The sequence below is a fragment of the Nycticebus coucang genome, chromosome 9 (assembly GCF_027406575.1).
Source record: "Nycticebus coucang isolate mNycCou1 chromosome 9, mNycCou1.pri, whole genome shotgun sequence".
Classification (NCBI taxonomy): Eukaryota; Metazoa; Chordata; class Mammalia; order Primates; family Lorisidae; genus Nycticebus; species Nycticebus coucang.
Genome location: NC_069788.1, coordinates 43936526 through 43957180, shown reverse-complemented (window position 1 = coordinate 43957180; position 20655 = coordinate 43936526). Strand labels below are relative to the sequence as shown.

Sequence of the window (20655 nt, the reverse complement as noted above, 5' to 3'; positions counted from 1 at the left end):
TTATTTTCTGCCTTTTACTCTTAGCCTATTTGTATCTTTTGTACACACAGTGGGTCTGGCTTTTTATACCAATCTACTAAACTGTGCTTTTTCATTGAGGTGTCTAAATCATTTATATGAAATGTGATTGACATGGTTGGTATAAATCTGCCATCTTCCTATTTTTTTCCCCATTTATCACATCTGTTCTTTGTTCCCTTTTTTCTCTTTCTTAGCTCTCTTGGTTTATAATGATCACATTTAGAAAATTTTTTGCAAATTCATCAAAAATTTTTAGCAAATTCATCAAATTTTTCTGTAACCCCTCCTCTGTGCAAGACTACAGTTACAAATCTATTAGCCCATGTGAAGTTGTCCCACAGCTCACTGATGCTCTATTCACTTGTTGCTGGTCTTTTCCTCTTCCTGGGTTTATTTTGAATAGTTTCTATTGCCATGGCTTGAAATTTTCTACTCTTTCATCCTGTAATAATTTGCTGTTAATCCTATACAATATATTTTTCATTTCATATATCTCCAGATGTTCAATTTGGGCCCCATCTTTCATATCTGTATTTAACAATCTCAATCTTTCCTTTTCTGAACATATGGAATATAATAGAACCTCTATAAGTTGACCACCCAAGGAACTGTAACAAACTGGTCAACATACAGAGGGGTCAATATAAGGAACTAGGCCCACTGTACTGATACGTACATGTGGTGCATGCCCAGTCTATTAAAATAAGGTCAATTTAAAGAGGCTGTCAATGTAGGGAGGCACTCAGCTATGGAGATTCTACAGTAATTAATAATTGTTTTAATGTCTTTGTTAACTAATTCCATATCTGTGTCATTTCTAGGTCTTTTCCTTTTGATTTTCCTCTTTATGGGTTCTATTTTCCCACTTTGCAGGCCTGATAATTTTTGACTAGAGACTAAATGTAAATTTTACCTTGGTAAATACCAGATGTTTTTGTTTTTGTATAAATATTGAGCTTTGTTCTGAGATGTGGTTAGGTTACTTGGAAACAGTTTGATTCATTTTGTGTTGTGTGTGATTTTTTTTTTTTTTTTTTTTTTGGAAACAGAGTCACACTCTGTTGTCCTGGCTAGAGTGCTGTTGACTAACAGCTCACTCATGAAATCTCAAACTTTGAGGCTCAAGAAATCCTCTTGCCTCAGCCTCCCAAGTAGCTGGGACCATAGGTGCCAGACACAATCCTGGCTAGTTCTTCTAGTTTTTGTAGAGACAGGGTCTTACTCTTGCTCAGGCTGGTCGCAACTCTTAAAATCAAGCAATCCACCCCCCTCAGCCTCCCAAAGTGCTAGGATTACAGGCAAGAGTTTGATTCATTTGAGGCTTTATTTTAAGCTTTGTTGGGAGGATCGGAGTAGTCTTCAGTCTAGGGTTACATCCATCCCCCTAAAGAGCAATACCTTTCTACCTGTTGTCCTGTATCTTTTTTTTTTTTTTTCACCACCAGCATCCCCTTTAATAAAACACAGAAGGTCATGTGACAGGAAGAAGGGAGTTGAAATATAACCATTTACCACCACAAAAAACCTCTGTACATGTCTAGCGCCTGGCAGAGGGGAGGGCAGGCAGGGCAGTGGCAGGCTGGGCCAGCCCTATTTGTAGGGATGTCATAGTGTCCAGGCCAGTAGAGAAGGTAGACCTTGGGCTCAGAGCCCTTGGGGAAGATGTGTGGGTTGGTGGTGCAGCCCTCGCTGAGATCCATGTACTCCACCAGGATGGACACACGAAGGGCCTGGGCCAGTGCGATGATGTGGATGTGGTTGCTCTCCTTGCACGTGGGCTCCACCTCCTGCTGGCAGAACTCCTTGACAGTCCGCCCACCCTCGATGAAGTCCTCGAAGAATTTGCTCTCCCGCTGCAGACAGCCCAACGTGAGCAGCAGCAGGTAGACCACAAGGTAGTCTGAGGTGCTCTGGTTGTTGAAGGCCAGCAGGTCAGCTACTGAGGTCTGCTCCACTTGCTCGATCAGGTCCATGAACGTGTTGTGGAAATCCTCAATTGTGAACTCAGTGAAGCCCTGGGACACCAGGTCCTCTTTGCTCTTGGCAGACACAACCTTGAACCGCTGTAATTCCTTGCTATCATCCAGCAGCGCCTCCAAGTGGGAGAATCCAAAAGCTTGATAGAAGCAGTTCCCATCAGGCCTGGTCTTCCGGATGCACAAGTACTTTTTGTGGAGGTCCTTGATCTTCTGTTGGTAGATGTTGTCATCCTCAGCATACTCCTTGTATAGGACCGAGAGCTCCAGCCGCTCTGACACCAGCGGGTTTTGCACAGCAATCTCTTGCTGAATTCAGTCCTGCTGAGCCACGATGACTTCATCATAGGCCAGTTAACACCTTCAGAGTCACTGCCTAGCGGCTCCTGCTTCTGCTGCTGAGGTTCCTCCACCGCCATCTTTAAACAGCGCTGCACTGCCCTGTTGTCCTGTATCGTAAGAGGTTTTTCTGATCTGGTTTGTGTAAGCACAAACTATTCTTGACCCTGCAGATCTCTGAAGCTCTCTCCCTATGCAGCTCTCCCCTCTCCAATCTCTAATATCTTAACCTCCCTAGACTCCAGATCCATCTCCTGAACTCAAGGAGACTGCTGGGCTCTGTGTAGGGTCCTGCTTACCCTGCAGCCCAGCATTCTCCCCTGGATGTACGCTAGTACATATAATTATAGACTTCACCTTGTTTGTTTCTGCTTTCTCTGGTTCACTGTCCTGTACTGCCTGTTGTTCAGTGCATGAAACTGTTGCTTCATATACTCTGCCTGGGGCTTTTGTTTGTTTTGTGATTACAGCCAGAAGAGTAAATCCAACAATCTCTGTTATCCCATCTGTGCCAGAAATGGAAATCCATGAGTACAAGGGAAAAATAGCAAAAAACACAGATTTCATGAGTGGAATTTCAGTAGGGAAAAAATTGTCTTATAAAATAAATGCTGTTTGAACAAATTTTAATAGTCTGAAATTTGAAGGGTATAATTTTTATATGACACTACAAAAGTCAAAGCCTGTAACTGATAATAATAAATCTCTCTCCTAAAATGGCAGGTACTTTATTTTATTTGAGACAGAGTCTCACTTTGTCACCCTTGGTAGAGTGCCATGGTGTCATATCTCACAGCAACCTCCAACTCTTGGGCTCAAGCGATTCTCTTGCCTCAACCTCCCAAGTAGCTGGATTACAGGCGCCCACTACAACGCACAGCTGTTTTTAGAGACAAGGTCTTGATCTGGCTCAGGCTGGTCTCAAACCCATGATCTCAGGCAATCCACCCGCCCCAGCCTCCCAAGTGCTAGGATTACAGGCGTGAGCCACTGCGTCTGGCCCCAGGTACTTTATTTTAAAACAGCAGGCAAAACTAAGGTTTTGTACAAAACATGTTTATACAAAATATGTATAAAACATTTCTGGAAGTCTGTTTAATTACAGCATCTTCTTTTACTTCTTTATATATATTTTAAACCTTACTAAGAAATGAGAATAAAAAATTAATTTTACATTTCAAATAAATAACCATAATTAAAAACTCTTAAGTTAACAACTGTTTTCCCCTTCTCTTGATTAATTAAACTGAAAAATATGCAGGGGAAATCCTCTTCAAAGCCATGATACAAAAGTTAGCTATAGGGCGGTGCCTGTGGCTCAGTCAGTAAGGCACCGGCCCCATATACGGAGGGTGACGGGTTCAAACCCGGCCCCGGCCAAACTGCAACCAAAAAATAGCCAGGCATTGTGGCGGGCGCTTGTAGTCCTGGCTACTCGGGAGGCTGAGGCAAGAGAATTGCTTAGGCCCAGGAGTTGGAGGTTGCTGTGAGCTGTGTGAGGCCACGGCACTCTACCGAGGGCCATAAAGTGAGACCCTGTCTCTACAAAAAAAAAAAAGTTAGCTATAGCTGATACTTGTATTAATATCTTTAGCAGGTCTTGAAATTTTTCTTTTGTTTTGGAACAAACCTCAAATGCCCACCTATTATATGTAATACCTATCAATACTTCAATATACTGAGATTTTAACACTGCTTAAACTAGAAAGAAAACCCCCAAACTATTTAGAACATAAACATTCTGCCATGTACTTAACCAACATGTGAGCAGCAGTCTGTCACCAAGCCACATAGCTTGTTTCTCTGTGTACCTATATAAACTTTTAACTAGCCGTAGTGTCATATGCAGGTCTCGGCTCTTAAAGAGCATTTCATAAAAAAAACCAAAAACCTATAAAATCTATACAGATGCAAAGAAACCAACAGAACATAACATGGGCAGAGAAGACAGTGAAGAGCTCTGCTTAGACAACTTACTCTTCTCCCTCCCAAAATCACTTTCCATCAACAGTGGCTTCTGTGGCTCAGAACACATTGTCTGGCTCCTTGCTTGCTTGCTACTCTGCCACCATTCATCCCACTTATCAATGGCAATTACACAAAATAGCCAGATTCCCCAAATTTCATCTAATAGTTCTGAGGAAAGCCCTAACCTAGGATATGAGGAATAGGCTTTTTAATGGAGTTGTGAGAACATGGAGGAGAAAGTGAATGAAACTGACTGAAGAAAGAAAGAAGAATTCAAGGAGCTGAACCAGTCTCGGATTGGCTCATTCTAACCATAACCTTATACCCCAGCTCCTTATCTTCAGTCTTCTTGCAAAGTTAGGTAACTGGTTTTTATCTATAGAACTAAGGGTTGCATCTCAAGTTAAGAATTTATTCTGGCTTGGTGCCTGTAGCTCAGTGGTTAGGGCACCGGCCACGTACACAGAGGCTGACAGGTTTGAACCTGGCCTGGGCCTACTAAACAATGACAAGTGCAACAAAAAAATAGCCAGGTGCTGTGGCGGGTATCTGTAGTCCCAGCTACTTGGGAGGCTGAGGCAAGAGAATTGCTTAAGCCCAAGAGTTGGAGGTTGCTGTGAGCTGTGATGCCAAGGCACTCTACCAAGGGTGACATAGTGACACTGTCTCAAAAAAAAAAAAAAAAAATTATTCTGTTGTCCAAAACTTGGTTAAAATTCTAAAATTATAAGTGTAATATAGTTACAGAAAATTTGGGAAATAAAGGAAAAGAGAATCATAACCAAAGTATCATCGCAATTTAGGGGAACTTTAAAAAAAATACTCTATTTTTTAGAGTATTTTAGATACAAAGCAAAAGTTAGCAGAGTAGACAGTTCCTACATACCTCCTGCCCACCCCTTAGCCTCCTCCACTTCTATTAACATACAGCACCAGAGTGGTACATGTATTACAACCACTAAACCCACACTGACAACTGTTAACAAGCAGTGAACCTACGTCATTATCACCCGCAGTCTGTATGTTAAGATTCAATAAATTGGTGTTACACATTTAATGGGTTTAGACAAATGTGTGATATGTATCCACCATTATAGTATCATACAGAGCAGTTTGACTCCCCTAAAAATCTTTCATATTCCATCCATTCATCCTTCCCTCTCCTCTAAACCCTGGCGAATAATTTTTATTTTTTTATTAAATCTTAACTGTGTACACTGATATATTTAAGGGGTTCAGTATAGTGATTTGATATACAATGTACAATGCTTACATTGAACTGATTAACACATCCATCACCTCGCTTACTTATTTGTTGTGGTAAGACAATTACACTCTTTTCTTAATAGTTTTGAAATGTACCATTGCATCATGCACATTAGGTCAGGTCCCCCAAACACCCTACCTCCTCCCACCTCCCGCCCTCCTCTCTGCTCTCTCTCCTCTTCCCTTCTACTTTGTAGACTATAATGTTTTACCATTCGTATGAATGTGTAGGTGATTATATATGGATTTCATAGTAGTATTGAGTACATTGGATACTTTTTCCCCCCATTCTTGAGATACTTTACTAAGAATATGTTCCAGCTTCATCCAGGTAAACATAAAAGATGTGAAGTCTATTCTTAGTAAAGTATCACAAGAATGGAGAAGCATGAATCCTATGTACTCAATTTTGATATGAGGACAATTAATGACAATTAAGGTTATGGGGGGGGAAGCAGAAAGAGGGACAGAGGGAGAGGGGTGGGGCTTTAGTGTGTGTCACACTTTATGAGGGCAAGACATGATTGCAAGAGGGACTTTACCTAACAATTGCAATCAGTGTAACTGGCTTATTGTACCCTCAATGAATCCCCAACAATAATAAAAAAAAAATGGAAAAATAAAAAAGAAAAAAAGAACAAAAAAAAGATGTGAAGTCTACATCTTTTTATGACTGCATAGTATTCCATGGTATATATATACCACAATTTGTTAATCCATTCATGGGTTGATGGACTCTTGGGCTGTTTCCATATCTTGGCAATTATAAATTGGGCTGCAATAAACATTCTGGTGCAAATGTCTTTGCTGTAAAATAATTTTTGATCATCTGGGTATATACCTAGTAGAGGAATTGCGGGATCGAACGGTAGGTCTATTTTTAGTTCCTTGAGTATTCTCCAAACTTCTTTCCAAAAAGGTCGTATTGGCTTGCATTCCCACCAGCAGTAGAGAAGTGTTCCTTTCTCTCTGCATCCCACGCCAACATCTGTAGTTTTGGGATTTTATGATGTGGGCTAATCTTACTGGAGTTAGATGATATCTCAAAGTGGTTATGATTTTTTCCCCTTTCCAGAATGTCCTACAGGTGGAATTGCATAATATGCAGCCCTTTTAGGTTGGCTTCTTTCTCTTAGTAACATGCATTTAAGTTTGTTTGCCATCTGTGTATCTTCTTTGGTGAGGTGCCTGTTCAGATATTTTGCCCATTGTCTTTTCATGGTTTGATAGATTACTTTTTGACGCATTTTAGCAATGAATATTTTTTTTTTTTGAGGCAGATTTTTATATGTCGCCCTCAGTAGAGTGCCAATGCGTCACAGCACAAAGCAACCTCAAACTCTTAGGCTTAAGCTATTCTCTTGCCTCAGCCTCCCTAGTAGCTGGGACTATAGCCATAATGCCCAGCTATTTTTTGTTGCAGTTGCCATTGTTCTAGCTGGCCTGGGCTGGGTTCGAACCCGCCAGCCTTGGTGTATATGGCTGGTGCCGTAACCACTGTGCTACAGGTGCCAAGCGATGAATACTATTTCATTGCCTGGATGTACCACAGTTTATTTATCCATTCCCCTGCTGAAGGACATCTAGGTTGCTCCTAAATTTTGGCAATTATAAATAAAACTGCTATAAACATCTGTGTGCAAGTGTTTAGTTTTGTATGAAACTGCCAGACTGTCTTCCAAGGTGGTTGTACCATTTTGCATTCCTGCTAGCAATAAATGAGAGTCCCTGTTGCTTCACACTCTTGTCAGCATTTGCTATGGTCAGGGTTTGGAGTTGTAGGCCAGTCTAATAAGTGTGTAGTGGTATTTCATTACTGTTTTAATTTACAGTTTCCTAATGACATATGATGTTGAGCACCTTTTCATGTTTGTTTGCCATCTGTGTATCTTCTTTGGTGAGGTGTCTATTCAGGTATTTTGCCCATTTTTAAATCAATCTGTTTATTTCTTAATGTTTTAAGAGTTCTTTGTATATTTTGGGTAACAGTCCCTTATCAAATCCATCTTTTACAAATATTTTTTCCCAGTCTCTCTCTTGGCTTCTCATTCTCTTGACAGTTCTTTTTAGCAACCGTTTTTATATACATTTTTCACATAGTTGCCATCACGATGTACATATTTTATATTGTGCTTCTTCCAACTTAACACTAAAGACATTTTAAATTGTTATTGTTGTCCTTATTACTGTAAGTTTAAATGACAGCATTATATTCTACTGAATGATCACTAAATTGATCAATGAACTCCCTGCCAAATGCTTAGCTGGATGTGTTGTAGAAATTAACAGGGGGATTTTAAAATTCATATGGAAATGTAACGAACCCAAAATAACCAAAATGACCTTGAAAAAGAACAAAGTTGCAGGACACACTTCCTGGTTTCAAAATTTACCTACCCAAAGCTACAATAATCAAGACAGTGTGATACCAGGGTTAAGGACACATAGAGTAAGGGAACAGAATTGAAAGTCAAGAAATAAACTCCTGGCTCGGCGCCCATACCACAGTGGTTACGGCGCCAGCCCCATACACTGAGGGTGGTGGGTTTGAACCCGGCCTGGGCCAACTAAACAACTGCCACGACAACAAAAAAATAGCTGGGCATTGTGGCAGGCACCTGTAGTCCCAGCTACTTGGGAGGAGGCTGAAGCAAGAGAATGGCTTAAGCCCAAGAGTTGGAGGTTGCTGTGATGCCACGGCGCACTACGGAGGGTGATGTAGTGAGACTCTGTCTCAAAAAATAAAATAAAATAATAAACTCCTACTGAGAGTGAAAGTGAGACTCTGTCTCAACAACAAAAGAAATAAACTCCAGCATAACACTATACATTTGTGAACATTTTTGTGCCTACCTTTTTATTATATCATATAATTGAGAGTATGGTTCTTAAAATACTTTGAGAGAGAATCAGCCGTACGATCTTGGGCAAGTCACTTAACTTTTTGTTCCTCAGTCTCCCCATCTTAAACATGAGGTTAACAGTATCAACACCTCTTGGGGTTCTGAGGATTAAATTAAAATAATGTACATAAAGGGCTTCCAGGGGTCCTTAAACTACGACCTGCGGGCCACATGCGGCAGTGTGATTGTATTGTTCCCGTTTTTTTTTTTTTTACTTCAAAATAAGATATGTGCAGTGTGCATAGGAATTTGTTCATAGTTTGTTTTTTTTTAAACTATAGTCTGGCCCTCCAACAGTCAACTGGCCCCCTGTTTAAAAAGTTTGAGGACCCCTGATTCATGGTGCCTGTCACATAATCAACTTTCAACATTGTGCTAATAGTAGTTGTGATTGTCATTCTAGTTCGTATTATTTTTCTCAAGAGGACTTCCAAAAGTAGTATGATTGGGTCGAAAACCATGAACATTTTTATGCATCTGAATATATTCTACCAACTTACACCTCAAAATGGGTACACTAATTTTTGGTGCTAGGAGTAAGTATATGCCTGAACAAGGGTTACTGTTATCATCATGTATTACAGTAAATTTATTAATTTAATAGTCATTCTCATTTTAATATTTATTCATTTTGCTGATTTTGCCCCTTAGCAGATTGAAAGCCAATCATTTTCTAATTATCCTAATCAATCCTGTACACCATGAATACCTATTGAATACAAAATGTATGCAAAACCCTATTTTAGGGGCTACAAAGGGAAATGAAATAAGTTAGCCCAAGTATTATTTGTGAGGTAAAGCAAACAAACATTTTAATTTAAAGTAATTATGATAAGGTATAAGAGAGCGACAAAGTGTTTACAATGGTCCAAAAAAGGAAAAGATGGCAATGTTTGAGGTGGTTCTTGAAGGATGGGCATAATTTCAACTGGGAAGGGTGTGGCAAGAGTACAATCAAGGCTGGTAAAAGAACACAGTACATTCTAAGACTATGTGGCTTGAGTACAAAGTGGCTAGAGGATGGAATGGTGAGAGAACAAGAGTACAAAGAGGACCCTCTAAAACAGCCAGAGACCATGTGAGCTGAGGGGGAAGGTTTCTCACAGAGCAAATTGTGCAGAAAGACACGAAGACACGAATCATCATGACCCATCCAGGGAACTGAATGTGTTCCAATTTGGCTAAAGTGAAGGGTACATGTGGGAAAGGAGCAGATGATGCTAAATAAATAGGCAGAGGCCTGACTGTGAAGGACCTTGTGTACCAGAATAAAGCATTTGGACTCTATTCCAAAGGAAACAGGGATACAAAGCATTTTTAAGAAAAGAAGTGACAATCAGACTAGCTTTCTGAAAAATTACTCTGGCAATACTGCAATAGCTTCTCATCTCACAAAGAATAAAATCCAAAGTCCTTATGTTTAATACACTACGATGATCACTGCCTATCTCCGAAATAATTTCTTACCACTCTCACTCAGTGGCCTTCTTGCTGTCCCCTCCAGTTTGCCCCTCCTCAGGGCCTTTGTACTTGCTGTCCCCTCTACCTGGAACTCTTCCCCAAGATAGGAATGTGCATAGCTTGCTCCCTCACTTCTTTAAGGTCTCTGTTCAAATATTTTCTTATCAGATAGGCTTTTCCTGTAACCTGCCATAAAAGAGCAAGAAAGTATTATAATCAACACCACTATTTTTTTTCTCGACTCACCACTTGGCAAATATATTTACAGCATTAGTGTATTGCCTGTCTCCCCTTACTAGAATGACAGATCCTTTTGATTTCAACCCTAAAATACTGACATTGTTATTACTGCAATGTCCAGACAGAGAATCCAAGGGACAGAGAGGTTAGGTATTTACCCATGGAAATATTGCAGTGAACAGAGGAACCAGCCTGCACTCTGACCATTTCACATACTGACTCTGGGAGTGTCACAGGTCCCTGACTCTGATTCTAGATAAAGTTCCTGTGAACAGGCTCCATGCTGACAAGCACTAAGAGAGCAAAAACTGAATTCACACTATGTCCTAAAAGGAGCCTTATAATTATTGGCCAAGTTTTTGAAAGCGAGGAAATATTTTTTTAATGATCAATTAAAATGTGCAAAGTATCCAGACTTTTATCTATCCAAAAATCAGCCATATTTTATTTTAGATCTACAGATATTCAAATAAGATGAAGATATTTTATGAAACTAAAAGGAACACAGCATATGATACCCAAACTTTTCCAAGACCCTTTTACAAGTTTCACGTTCAATTTCAGGAATAAAATTTAATTACATCTTCAAAATAATCATCAAAATTTTCTGAGGTCCCATTCCCAAAGAAAGAACATGGAATCTACCAGGAAAACATCCAGTAAATATAGTATCATATGTAGACTAAAAAAAAATGAAAGTGAGGTCTCAGTAACATTTCTCTTGATTCTTCGTACTCCACATCTTTCATTATTGTGAGTATCCCCTTTTCAAAATGTAGTTCCCCAACCAACAGATTTCCCCCTATCAACCACCTCATCCCAGAATTCACCCACTCTTAATTCCAACCACTACTTCTATTAGAATAACTCCCAAATCTAGTCATCATTTCCCCCCTCTTCTTCTCCAGTATTTGATTGATTTCTAATTGCCTTGGCTATAGGTGTCAGAAGCCTTTTATGTCTCTGTTTTTAAAGAAAAATTAACTATTTCAAAATTGGCCCCTTCTCAATTTACTTCATAATCTGTATTATCTAGCCATTCTTCTAGGTTTACAACTTTAATATTTTTATGCATTTAGTCAATAGGACCTACCATCTAGTCACTATGTTTCCCACTATCTTACTTTCCAATTCCATAGCTAACACCATATTCTGAGATTTTCAATTTCCTTTATAAATTACCAGTTTTCCATCCAACCTATCTCCACCCTACTCACTCACTTCCACTCATTCTATACATACTTCCAGTGAAATCTTTCATATAGCACACTTACCACATTATTCCCCAATTCAAGGACTTTAAATAGTTCACCGGCACAACAAATCTAACCTTCTTGAACCAGCATTCATGGCCATTTACCCCTTTAGAATGTCACTGGAAAATGTTTACCTTAAACATTCTAAGATGAAAACCTGGAAAATCAACATCATAATCTTCCACATCTGAATCTGTGCAATGCGCACTATATTTCAATATAGGACATAGTACACCATTGTCCACTTAACTTCAACTGATCACAACAGACAACAGAAATACTGTCTCTAACTCACAATGGTTCAACTTAAAACTTTCAACGTTATCATGCCTGTAATCCTAGCACTCTGGGAGGCCAAGTTGGGTGGATTGCTTGAGCTCAGCAGTTTGAGACCAGCCTGAGCAACAGTGAGACCCCATCTATAAAAATAGCCAAACGCTGTGGCAGGCACCTATAGTCCCAGCTACTTGGGGGGCCAAAGCAAAAAAATCACTTGAGCCCAAGAGTTTGAGGTGCTGTGGGTTATGATGTCATGGCACTCTACCAAGGGCAAAAAGTGAGACTCTGTCTCAAAAAACAAAACAAAACAAAAAAAAACCTCTCAATAAAAAATAAATAAAATTTTCAAATTTATGATAGTATAAAAGCTAGAAACCATACTTTAAGTACCCATACAACCGTTCTATTTTTTCCACTTTCAGTAAAGTATTCAATAAATTATATGAGCTATTCAATACTTTATTACAAAATAGGCTTTGTATTATATGATTTTGCCCAATTGTAACGTAACACTAATGGAAGTGTTCTGAGCATGCTTAAGGCAGGCTAAGCTAAGCTACGATGTTTGGTAGGTTAGATGTATTGAATGACTTTTTGACTTAAGATGTTTTCAATGTATAATGAATGGATTTATCAAGATGTAACCCTATTGTAAATTGAGGAGCACCTGTAGGCCACTTAATCTATCATCTTCTGAACATCTTTCTAAGCCACAAAAAGAATATATCATTATCATAAAAATAACACAACATCCTCAGCAAGAGTACACACTGGTACAATACTTTTTAGGGAAAATTTGCCAACATCTATAAAAAGTTTAAGTGCAAACATCCTTTAGCCCAACAATATCACTTTCAGGAAATAACCTGGAAAATATTCTTACAGAAACAAGCAAAAGTATATGTAGAAGGCTATGAAACATGACATTGTTGTAATAGTTAAAAAAAAAAAAAAAAGGAAATTTCCTTAAGAGATCGTTAATATACATCTATGTGTAAATATTACACAGAGATTTAAAATGAAGAAGCAACTATACATAAGTTGATATGGAAGGATGTTAAAGAATGGCATGAAGAAAAACAATTTCTAGAACAGAATTTTGTATATATTTTATTTGTATAAAGACAATGCATATGCATGTGTAAATGCATAGAAAATAACTAAAAATATATTAACCCATTAGTAGCTTTTATGAAAAATGACCATTTTATTAAATTTTCAATAAGAAAAAGCAGAGTACAGCAAAAGCTCTTAACCTTAGATGACTATTATTAATCTTGATTATCAACAGTACAGGAAACATGAGCTATTAAAAGAGCTTAATGAGGCCAGGCTGAGTGGCTCATGCTTGTAATTCCAGCATTTTATGAGCTCAAGGTGGAAGGATCTCTTGAAGCTAGGAGTTCAAGACCATCCTGAGCAATAGTAAGATCTTATCTTTACAAAAAAAAAAAAAAAAAAAAAGGCTCGTGTGATGGTACATGCTTTTAGTCCCAGCTACTTGGGAGGCTGAGGCAGGAGGATAAACTGAGCCCAGGTGTTTAGAGATTGCTATGAGCTAAGCTGAGACCCTGGCACTCTAGACCAGGTGACCGAGCAAGACTCCATCTCTAATAAAAGAAAAGTGCTTGATGAGAAACTCATCAATTCATTCAGCAACTATTTAAGGAAAACTTAGTGTATGTCAAGCATTATGCCTAATGACCTCTAAATCTGTGTTCTCACTATGTTAATTATGTCTAGGGCCCTCATAAAATAGATTAAGAGAATCATTATATTAAAAAAGGCTTTAAAATGATTAACCCCTACAGTCATTAAGAGCACAATTTGTAGAAAGAACAATTCAATAAGCATCCTTTCAATTAAACAAATAAAAAGTAACTTGGATATTAAATGAAGTTTAAGAGAAATTAGTTAACATTCCAAAAGGAAAAAAAATTATAGGAAATTTTCATTTTCTTCACTAATATATATCTTTATTAAATTTTTCTATAACAGACATGTAATACAATAAGAACATAAAAATTATTCTAGAAAGAACCCTGTACTGCGATAGCAGATCAGCCACTATGTAAAGTCCAACTCCTATTTCCCACTATACCAGGCCCTTTATGGCCTTGATGAAATTTCTTGTTTTTGTCCAGAGTCTGTTCTTCCCTTTCTGCTGGAAACAGTACTCGAGATTTTCCTCTAAGAAACCACTGCTCCTCATCTCCTGACTTTCTAATAAATAGAATTTTCACTTAATATGGCCTCTAAACGTATTGTGTGACTAGGACTTCAAATCATAAAACTGGCAGTGAAACAGTCATTTACCTCTTTTGTTAAAATGTACAATACGAGAAAATTTTCATTCCTAAGAAGCTACTAAAATTGCATGGTTGTCTCAAAGAATGTTAAATCCTTATTAATCACATCCTGTTAAAATAGCTAAGTTTTGGTTGGACATGGTGGTTTGTGTTTGTAATCCCAGTACTTTGGGGAGGCTGAGGCAGGAGGATAGCTTGAGCACAGGAGTTGAAAACCATCCTGGGGGGAGAAAAAAAATGAACAAGCAAACCATCCTGGGCAGCATACTAAGCGCCCATTCCTATAAAATATAAAAAATGAGCTAGATGCACCTATAGTTCTAGCTACTTGAGAGGCTGAGTTAGGAGTATCACCAGAGCCCAGAAGCTTGAGGCTGCAGGGAGCTGATTGCCACTGCCACTGCCACTGTATTCTAGCCTGGGAGATGGAGTGAGACTCAAAACAGCAAAGTACAGAAAATTAATTTTTTTTTACTAAGTAAGAAAAGATAGGTCTACCAGACATACATATCAATCATGTCTCCTCTGCTAGAAATTTTTTTATAACTTCAGATATAAAGATTTCTATAGCCCAGGCACAGTGGCTTACACCTGTAATCCTAACACTCTGGGAGGCCAAGGCAGGAAGATCGCTTGAGCGCAGGAGTACAATACCAGACTGATTAAGAGCAAGACCCTGTCTCTATGAAAAATAGAAAAAGTAGCCAGGCATTGTGCTGGGTGCCTGTAGTCGCAGCCTCTCAGGAGGCTGAGGCAGGAGGATTGCTTGAGTCTAGGAGTTTGAGGTTGCTGTGAGCCAGGCTGACACAACTGTATTCTAGCCTGGGGCAACAGAGTGAGACTCTGTCTCAAAAACAAACAAGCAAACAAACAAAAAAACCTATAGTTAGTTTTTTATGAGGCACCTAAAATGCTGCAATACCTAAGAAAACACTTAAGATCATACTTAACATTTCAAAAAAATTTGATCGACTAATCCTTTATTAACACTCAGAAAACTATAGAACAGTGATTTTTCAACCCATGTGCTGTGAAAATTTTTAAAGATTGTTAATTAACTTATTTCAGAACAAGTTCAAAAGCACAGTAAATATATGCTTTTTATTTAGTCTTTTTTTTTGGATCAACATCATTTAAGTGTGCCGCGAAACTTTAACTATAGGTTCTAGTGTGCCGTGAGATAAAAGAGGTTGAAAAACACTTCTGTAGAGTACATTAATAAATCACAGGAAAACAAAGTTCAGTTCAACATAAAAAAGTAAAACTTAACCATAACTTCCTAAGAATGCAATGGGCTAGCTTATACAACAGGGACTTTCCTCTTCCTTGGAACTAAACTAAAACTCAGTAATTCTCTGAAAATAAGACATCCTTGAAGAATTCAACTGATGTGCCAGCTGTTTTATTTCTTGAAAGAGTATAGCTGAACACTATAATACTCTGTTGCATTTTTTTTTTCTAGCATTGCACAATGTTCCTGGCCTACGATGCACATACTGTATCCATTTTATTTAAGCATCTGACAGCATTATGGTAAGAATCTTTAACATTCATCTCTAATTAAATACATATATAAAATTTTCAGTCTTCAATGATCATGGATTTCAGGAAAGAATTACATACATTTTTTCCACACAGTTTAAATACAACACATTTCCTGAACTTTTAGCTTTCAGTTTCCTGTTCGTCAATGGCTACAACTCTAGGGGCAATACATAAACATATCCCCATCCATGGTATTTCCACTTTGACAACAGTGGATATGAACTTAATATGACCAAATAAAATAACAGTACCCGATGGCTAAAATAGCAACAGCAGAAATTTATTACTTTTATAAAAATAGAAATTATGTTCCTTATATAAGAATTCACATAACAAAACTCATTGATACTTTAGGACTCAGAAAAAGTTTCTCTCTTCTGAAAAACTGATAAGCTGTCTTTATCAGACAGTAACTATAAAATCCGTCCTGTTTCCTTTTTTCTCTTACTTGCCAGGAAACTCAGAGCTAAATTTAATGTTCAAACACAGAAACTGCTTTGCCTCAGATTACCAGTGTAAAAATTTCTTCCTACTCCCTCATTCTGTTATTTCTCAAGTGATTTTTGCTCATTTTCTGACTTTTTTCAAATTTCAAATTAAGATGAGGATACAAATTTTTAGGTTACACTGTTTTCACTTCTCTGACTTTGTTTTTAATGCTGCTTTCCTTTTGTTCTTTGATTATTAAACTATCAAATCCTTTTCAATAAATAGATTAATATAAATCATAAAGTAAAAAAGAAACAATGACTTCAATTTATATGTTCACATCACTCCACACTTGTTTATGTAACATTTAGGTTCTAAAATGTATTTTCCTCTTTCAAAGTTATCTCACATAATTCATATGATTCACTTTTAGAAAAGCCAATGACAATTTTTCAAAATAAAAGAAATGAAATGACCCAAGAATTGAAATTTAAATTGCTAAATTAGAGATACTGGATTAGGAAGATTATAAATTTTTTTTTTAATTTTTGCTTTCAATTTCAGCTGGCTTTCACTCTTCTTAGTTTGAAGTTGTTTTTTTTCTTAAGTTTTTTTTTTTTAATTTTATTTTTTTCCCCGTTCTTCCTTTAGCAATTCTCTTGCCCTTTGCCTCCCGAGTAGCTGGGATTACAGGCACCTGCCACAACACCCAGCTTTGCTTTTTTTTTTTTATTTTTGGTAGAGACGGAGTTTCACTCTGGCTCACTCCTGCTCATACTAGTCTCGAACCTCCAAGCTCAGGAAATCCACCCGCCTCGGCCTCCCATAGCGCTGGGACTACAGTCGTGAGCCACCACGCCCAGCCAGATTATAATTTTTTTGTTTTTAATTTACTAATAAAATTGATCTGGCAAAGATAACTGTCATAAAAATTAATTCACATAGGGCGGCACCTGTGGCTCAAAGGAGTAGGGCGCCGGCCCCATGTGCCAGAGGTGGCGGGTTCAAACCCAGCCCGGGCCATAAACTGCAAAAAAAAAAGAAAGAAAAAGTAACTCATGTAAAAGTGTACTAAATTCTCACATATTGATTATCAGCATCCTTAGTTACAAAATAGCAACAGGTATAAAAATGTTGAAATAGTCTAAAATCTATGAAAAAAGGGAAAAAAACTCAGTCACATTTGTTTAGAAATTATAAACGTACACATATGCATAAAAATGTTTAGTATTACGGTAATAGCAAAATGTTTGTTACATGAAAGTAAAAGTGAAGTATTAATTAAATGAATAAGAAAAACATAAACATGGAGATGAAAAGAAACTACAAGGCAAACTGACAAATCTAGCTAACAAAAATATACAAATATACAAATATATGCAAACGAAAATATATCATGAATTAAACAAAATATCTAGAATATAATCATATTAAAAATGAAAAAGATTAATGAATACACTTTATAACAGAGACAATAGTCTATAGGAATGCATAACATAATAAACATAGAACATGAACATAAAAGCTCCTCACAAGCTTTAGGGGACACAAATAAAAACTAGAAAATGATAATAAATGGAAGGAACAAGGTCACCAAATGTAATGTATATAAAATGAAAGTGGCAAAAAATCAATTATCCCTTTCTCTCTCAAGCTAGGCAAATTGTAGAGTTAATACCCAAACAAGTTAAATTATAAAACTTAATATCTAAGAATGAAGTTAACAGCAAAATTTATTTACTACAGAAATTTAGAAGCTAAGGCTAGCAACCATCCATAAATACATAATTTAACAATTTTCTCCAAACAATAAAATAATTTAACATAAGAAAACATCTTAAAAATAGAAACGTATAGGCAGCGCCTGTGGCTCAAGGAGTAGGGCACCGGCCCCATATACGGGAGTTGGTGGGTTCAAACCCAGCCCCAGCCAAAAACTGCAACAACAACAAAAAAAATAGAAACGTTAAATTTCAAAACATTACTTAAAGGGGCTAAAAGAAAACTACATACACACACCCCAAAAACAACTTCATCCCTCCAAAAACATTTTTTTTGAAGCAATTCTCTTCCCTCTTAATAGCATAATTAGAAGATAAAATATGTTCTAAAGGGTAATCATTCAAATACAAAACAAGTCACAGATCAGAGAAGAGGGGGAAAAAATCCCCTTCTTCCTTCAGAAAAACGAAGACAGGAAAAAGAAACCAAATCATGGGAAATATAAATGGTCTGATACAAGGCACTGAGGATATGGAAACATGTTTTTTTTTTTTTTTGCAGTTTTTGGCTGGGGCTGGGATTGAACCCGCCACCTCTGGCATATGGGGCCAGTGCCCTACTCCTTTGAGCCACAGGCACCGCCCGGAAACATGTTTTTTTTTTTTGTATAGACATTTGTGGATTATACAATTCAACCTCACAATGTTTAACAATGATTTAAAAAATTAGTATTTCAGTAAAAATGAATCTAGTCTGAAAGCCTGTTTTAGAAGGAATGTGGCAAAATCTGCACAGGTCTTGGGTCTCTTTATGGTACCCAGACCACTTTTGCCTTCTTTAATCATGGGAAAGAATACAGACCATGAAAAGATTACCAGTTGTAAAACAATTTCATAAAATTATGCTTAGAGTGACTAAAATGTACCTTTACACTATACAAATTTTCAAAAAAGCAGAGAGGGCATATTGCCACATAAAAACAATATATTTCAAAAGAATAAAAGGAAGGAATATGATAGTGAATTGGTGATTAAGAACTAACATTTATACATGGGAAAAATTATCTGCTCTGTAAAAAGGGAAAAGAATAGTTAATGAACTAGTGTGGGCAGCCACTAAACTTAGGGCCTTATACATTCTATCATATTGTATCTAGATAGGAAAGAGAAGAATATGCTTAAAGAAAGTTACCACCTTTTGTGTGGCATATATTAAAATGTTAAGAAACTGAAGACAGCTCAGAGACTTTTGCTGCAATAGCACAAGTGCAGGACTGGGGCTGTGAGATAAAGTTACAAGGGTTCCCAACTTTTCAAGCTAATATGACTATCATCAACAGCTCTGTAAAAGAACCTGTGTCCCACGGTGATAGAAACAAAAAGTCCACATTTTGGAGAATACTATTCATGTTTACAACACTATCATATTTATAATTTACAACTCTAAAAATGAAAGAAATAAACGCTTTTCTTCTCAAAGTGGATTTTGCAGTATTGTTCTTTTTGTTTTGTTTTGTTTTGAGACCGAGTCTCACTCTGTCCCCCTGGGTAGAGTACTGTGGCATCACAGCTCACAGCAACCTCAAACTCTTGGGCTTGAGCAATCCTTTTGCCTCAGTCTCCCAAGTAGTTAGAACTTCCCAAGTAGCTAAAACTACATGCATTCATCACCATGCCCAACTAGTTTTTTCTAATTTTAGTAGAACTGGGGGTCTCACTCTTGCTTAGGCTGGTCTTGAATACCTGAGTTCAAGCAAATCCACCCGCCTTGGCCTCCCAGAGTGCTAGGATTACAAGCATGAGCCACCATGACCAGCCTGCAGTATTGCTTTTTAAGCATTACTTTAAGAATATTTATGCTCACTGAAGAAATGTAATCACCAGCTTCTCATAAATAAAGATGATTATCATATTATTCCTGGTAGTAAAATTATTTTTTGTCTTTGTATTTAATGGCAATAGCAAAAACATTATTGATAGTACTAAAATTCCTACCCAGCTGGTTGAGAATCACAGTAAGATGACAGTAAAAAAACAGCCCTATTTTAGACCTGAAAGGTGCAGATCTGCTCATTAATTAGCTGTAGATCTTGAGCCATGTGACTTTTCTTCCTTTGTACCTCAATTTCTTCATCCATAAAACAAGATGGCTGGACTAGGGGATATTCCCTTTTCTTCTTTCCTTTCTCCCTCTGTCTGGTCCTGTCCACCTTATGTCTTTGGGATTTAGTATCTAGACTGGGGTTTTAAGGATATAGAGGAAAACAGCAGCAGAAACCCTAAATTTTGGAGAAAAGGAATAACAATTATGTAAACAACTAGCATAGACAGTAAAAGAGAAAGTTATCCAAACACATTTACAAAAAGAAATGGACAAACTAAAGAGGTACAACTGTTCAGGATAGAACATCATGAGCTTTACTGTCAAAATTCGTTTGAATAGAAGCTTCAGTTATTTTGAAATCAAGAAGACAGTGAGGCTTGATACCTGTAGCTCACTGGTTAGGGCACCAGCCACATGCTCCATGGATGGCATGTTCAAACCCAGCCCAATGACAACTGCAACCAAAAAATAGCTGGGAGCTGTAGCAGGTGCCTGTAGTTCCAGCTACTCGGGAGGCTGGGGCAAGAGAATTGCTTAAGCCCAAGAATTTGAGGTTGCTGTGAGCTGTGACACCATGACACTCTACTGAGGATGACATAGTAAGACTGTCTCAAAAAAAAAAAAAGAAAGAAAGACAGTGAGAAATGCTAGAGTTCCCTAGAGTATACGTATATGGAAAAGATACCACACTCCCCAGCTTAATCATTCTTAACACTGTCCCCAACATAATCATCTACAAGTTATCCCTCTCTAGCCAATTTGGCTTTATCATTTGAAACAAATCTAGAATATCTCCCCTTCCTTACCACTCAAAGTTCTTTCTGAAATACATTCTCCA

The 20655-nt window shown here is 37.6% G+C and overlaps 1 protein-coding gene and 1 pseudogene across 9 annotated transcripts in view; both read right to left on the bottom strand.

Annotated features, from left to right (window-relative positions):
- FKBP5 (FKBP prolyl isomerase 5) overlaps window positions 1-20655 on the bottom strand; it is a 118325-nt gene that overhangs the window by 83960 nt on the left and 13710 nt on the right. The window lies entirely within an intron of this gene.
- Window positions 1436-3705, bottom strand: LOC128594859 (ubiquitin thioesterase OTUB1-like; annotated as a pseudogene). The gene has a single exon (XR_008382642.1). The product of XR_008382642.1 is annotated as a ubiquitin thioesterase OTUB1-like (transcript).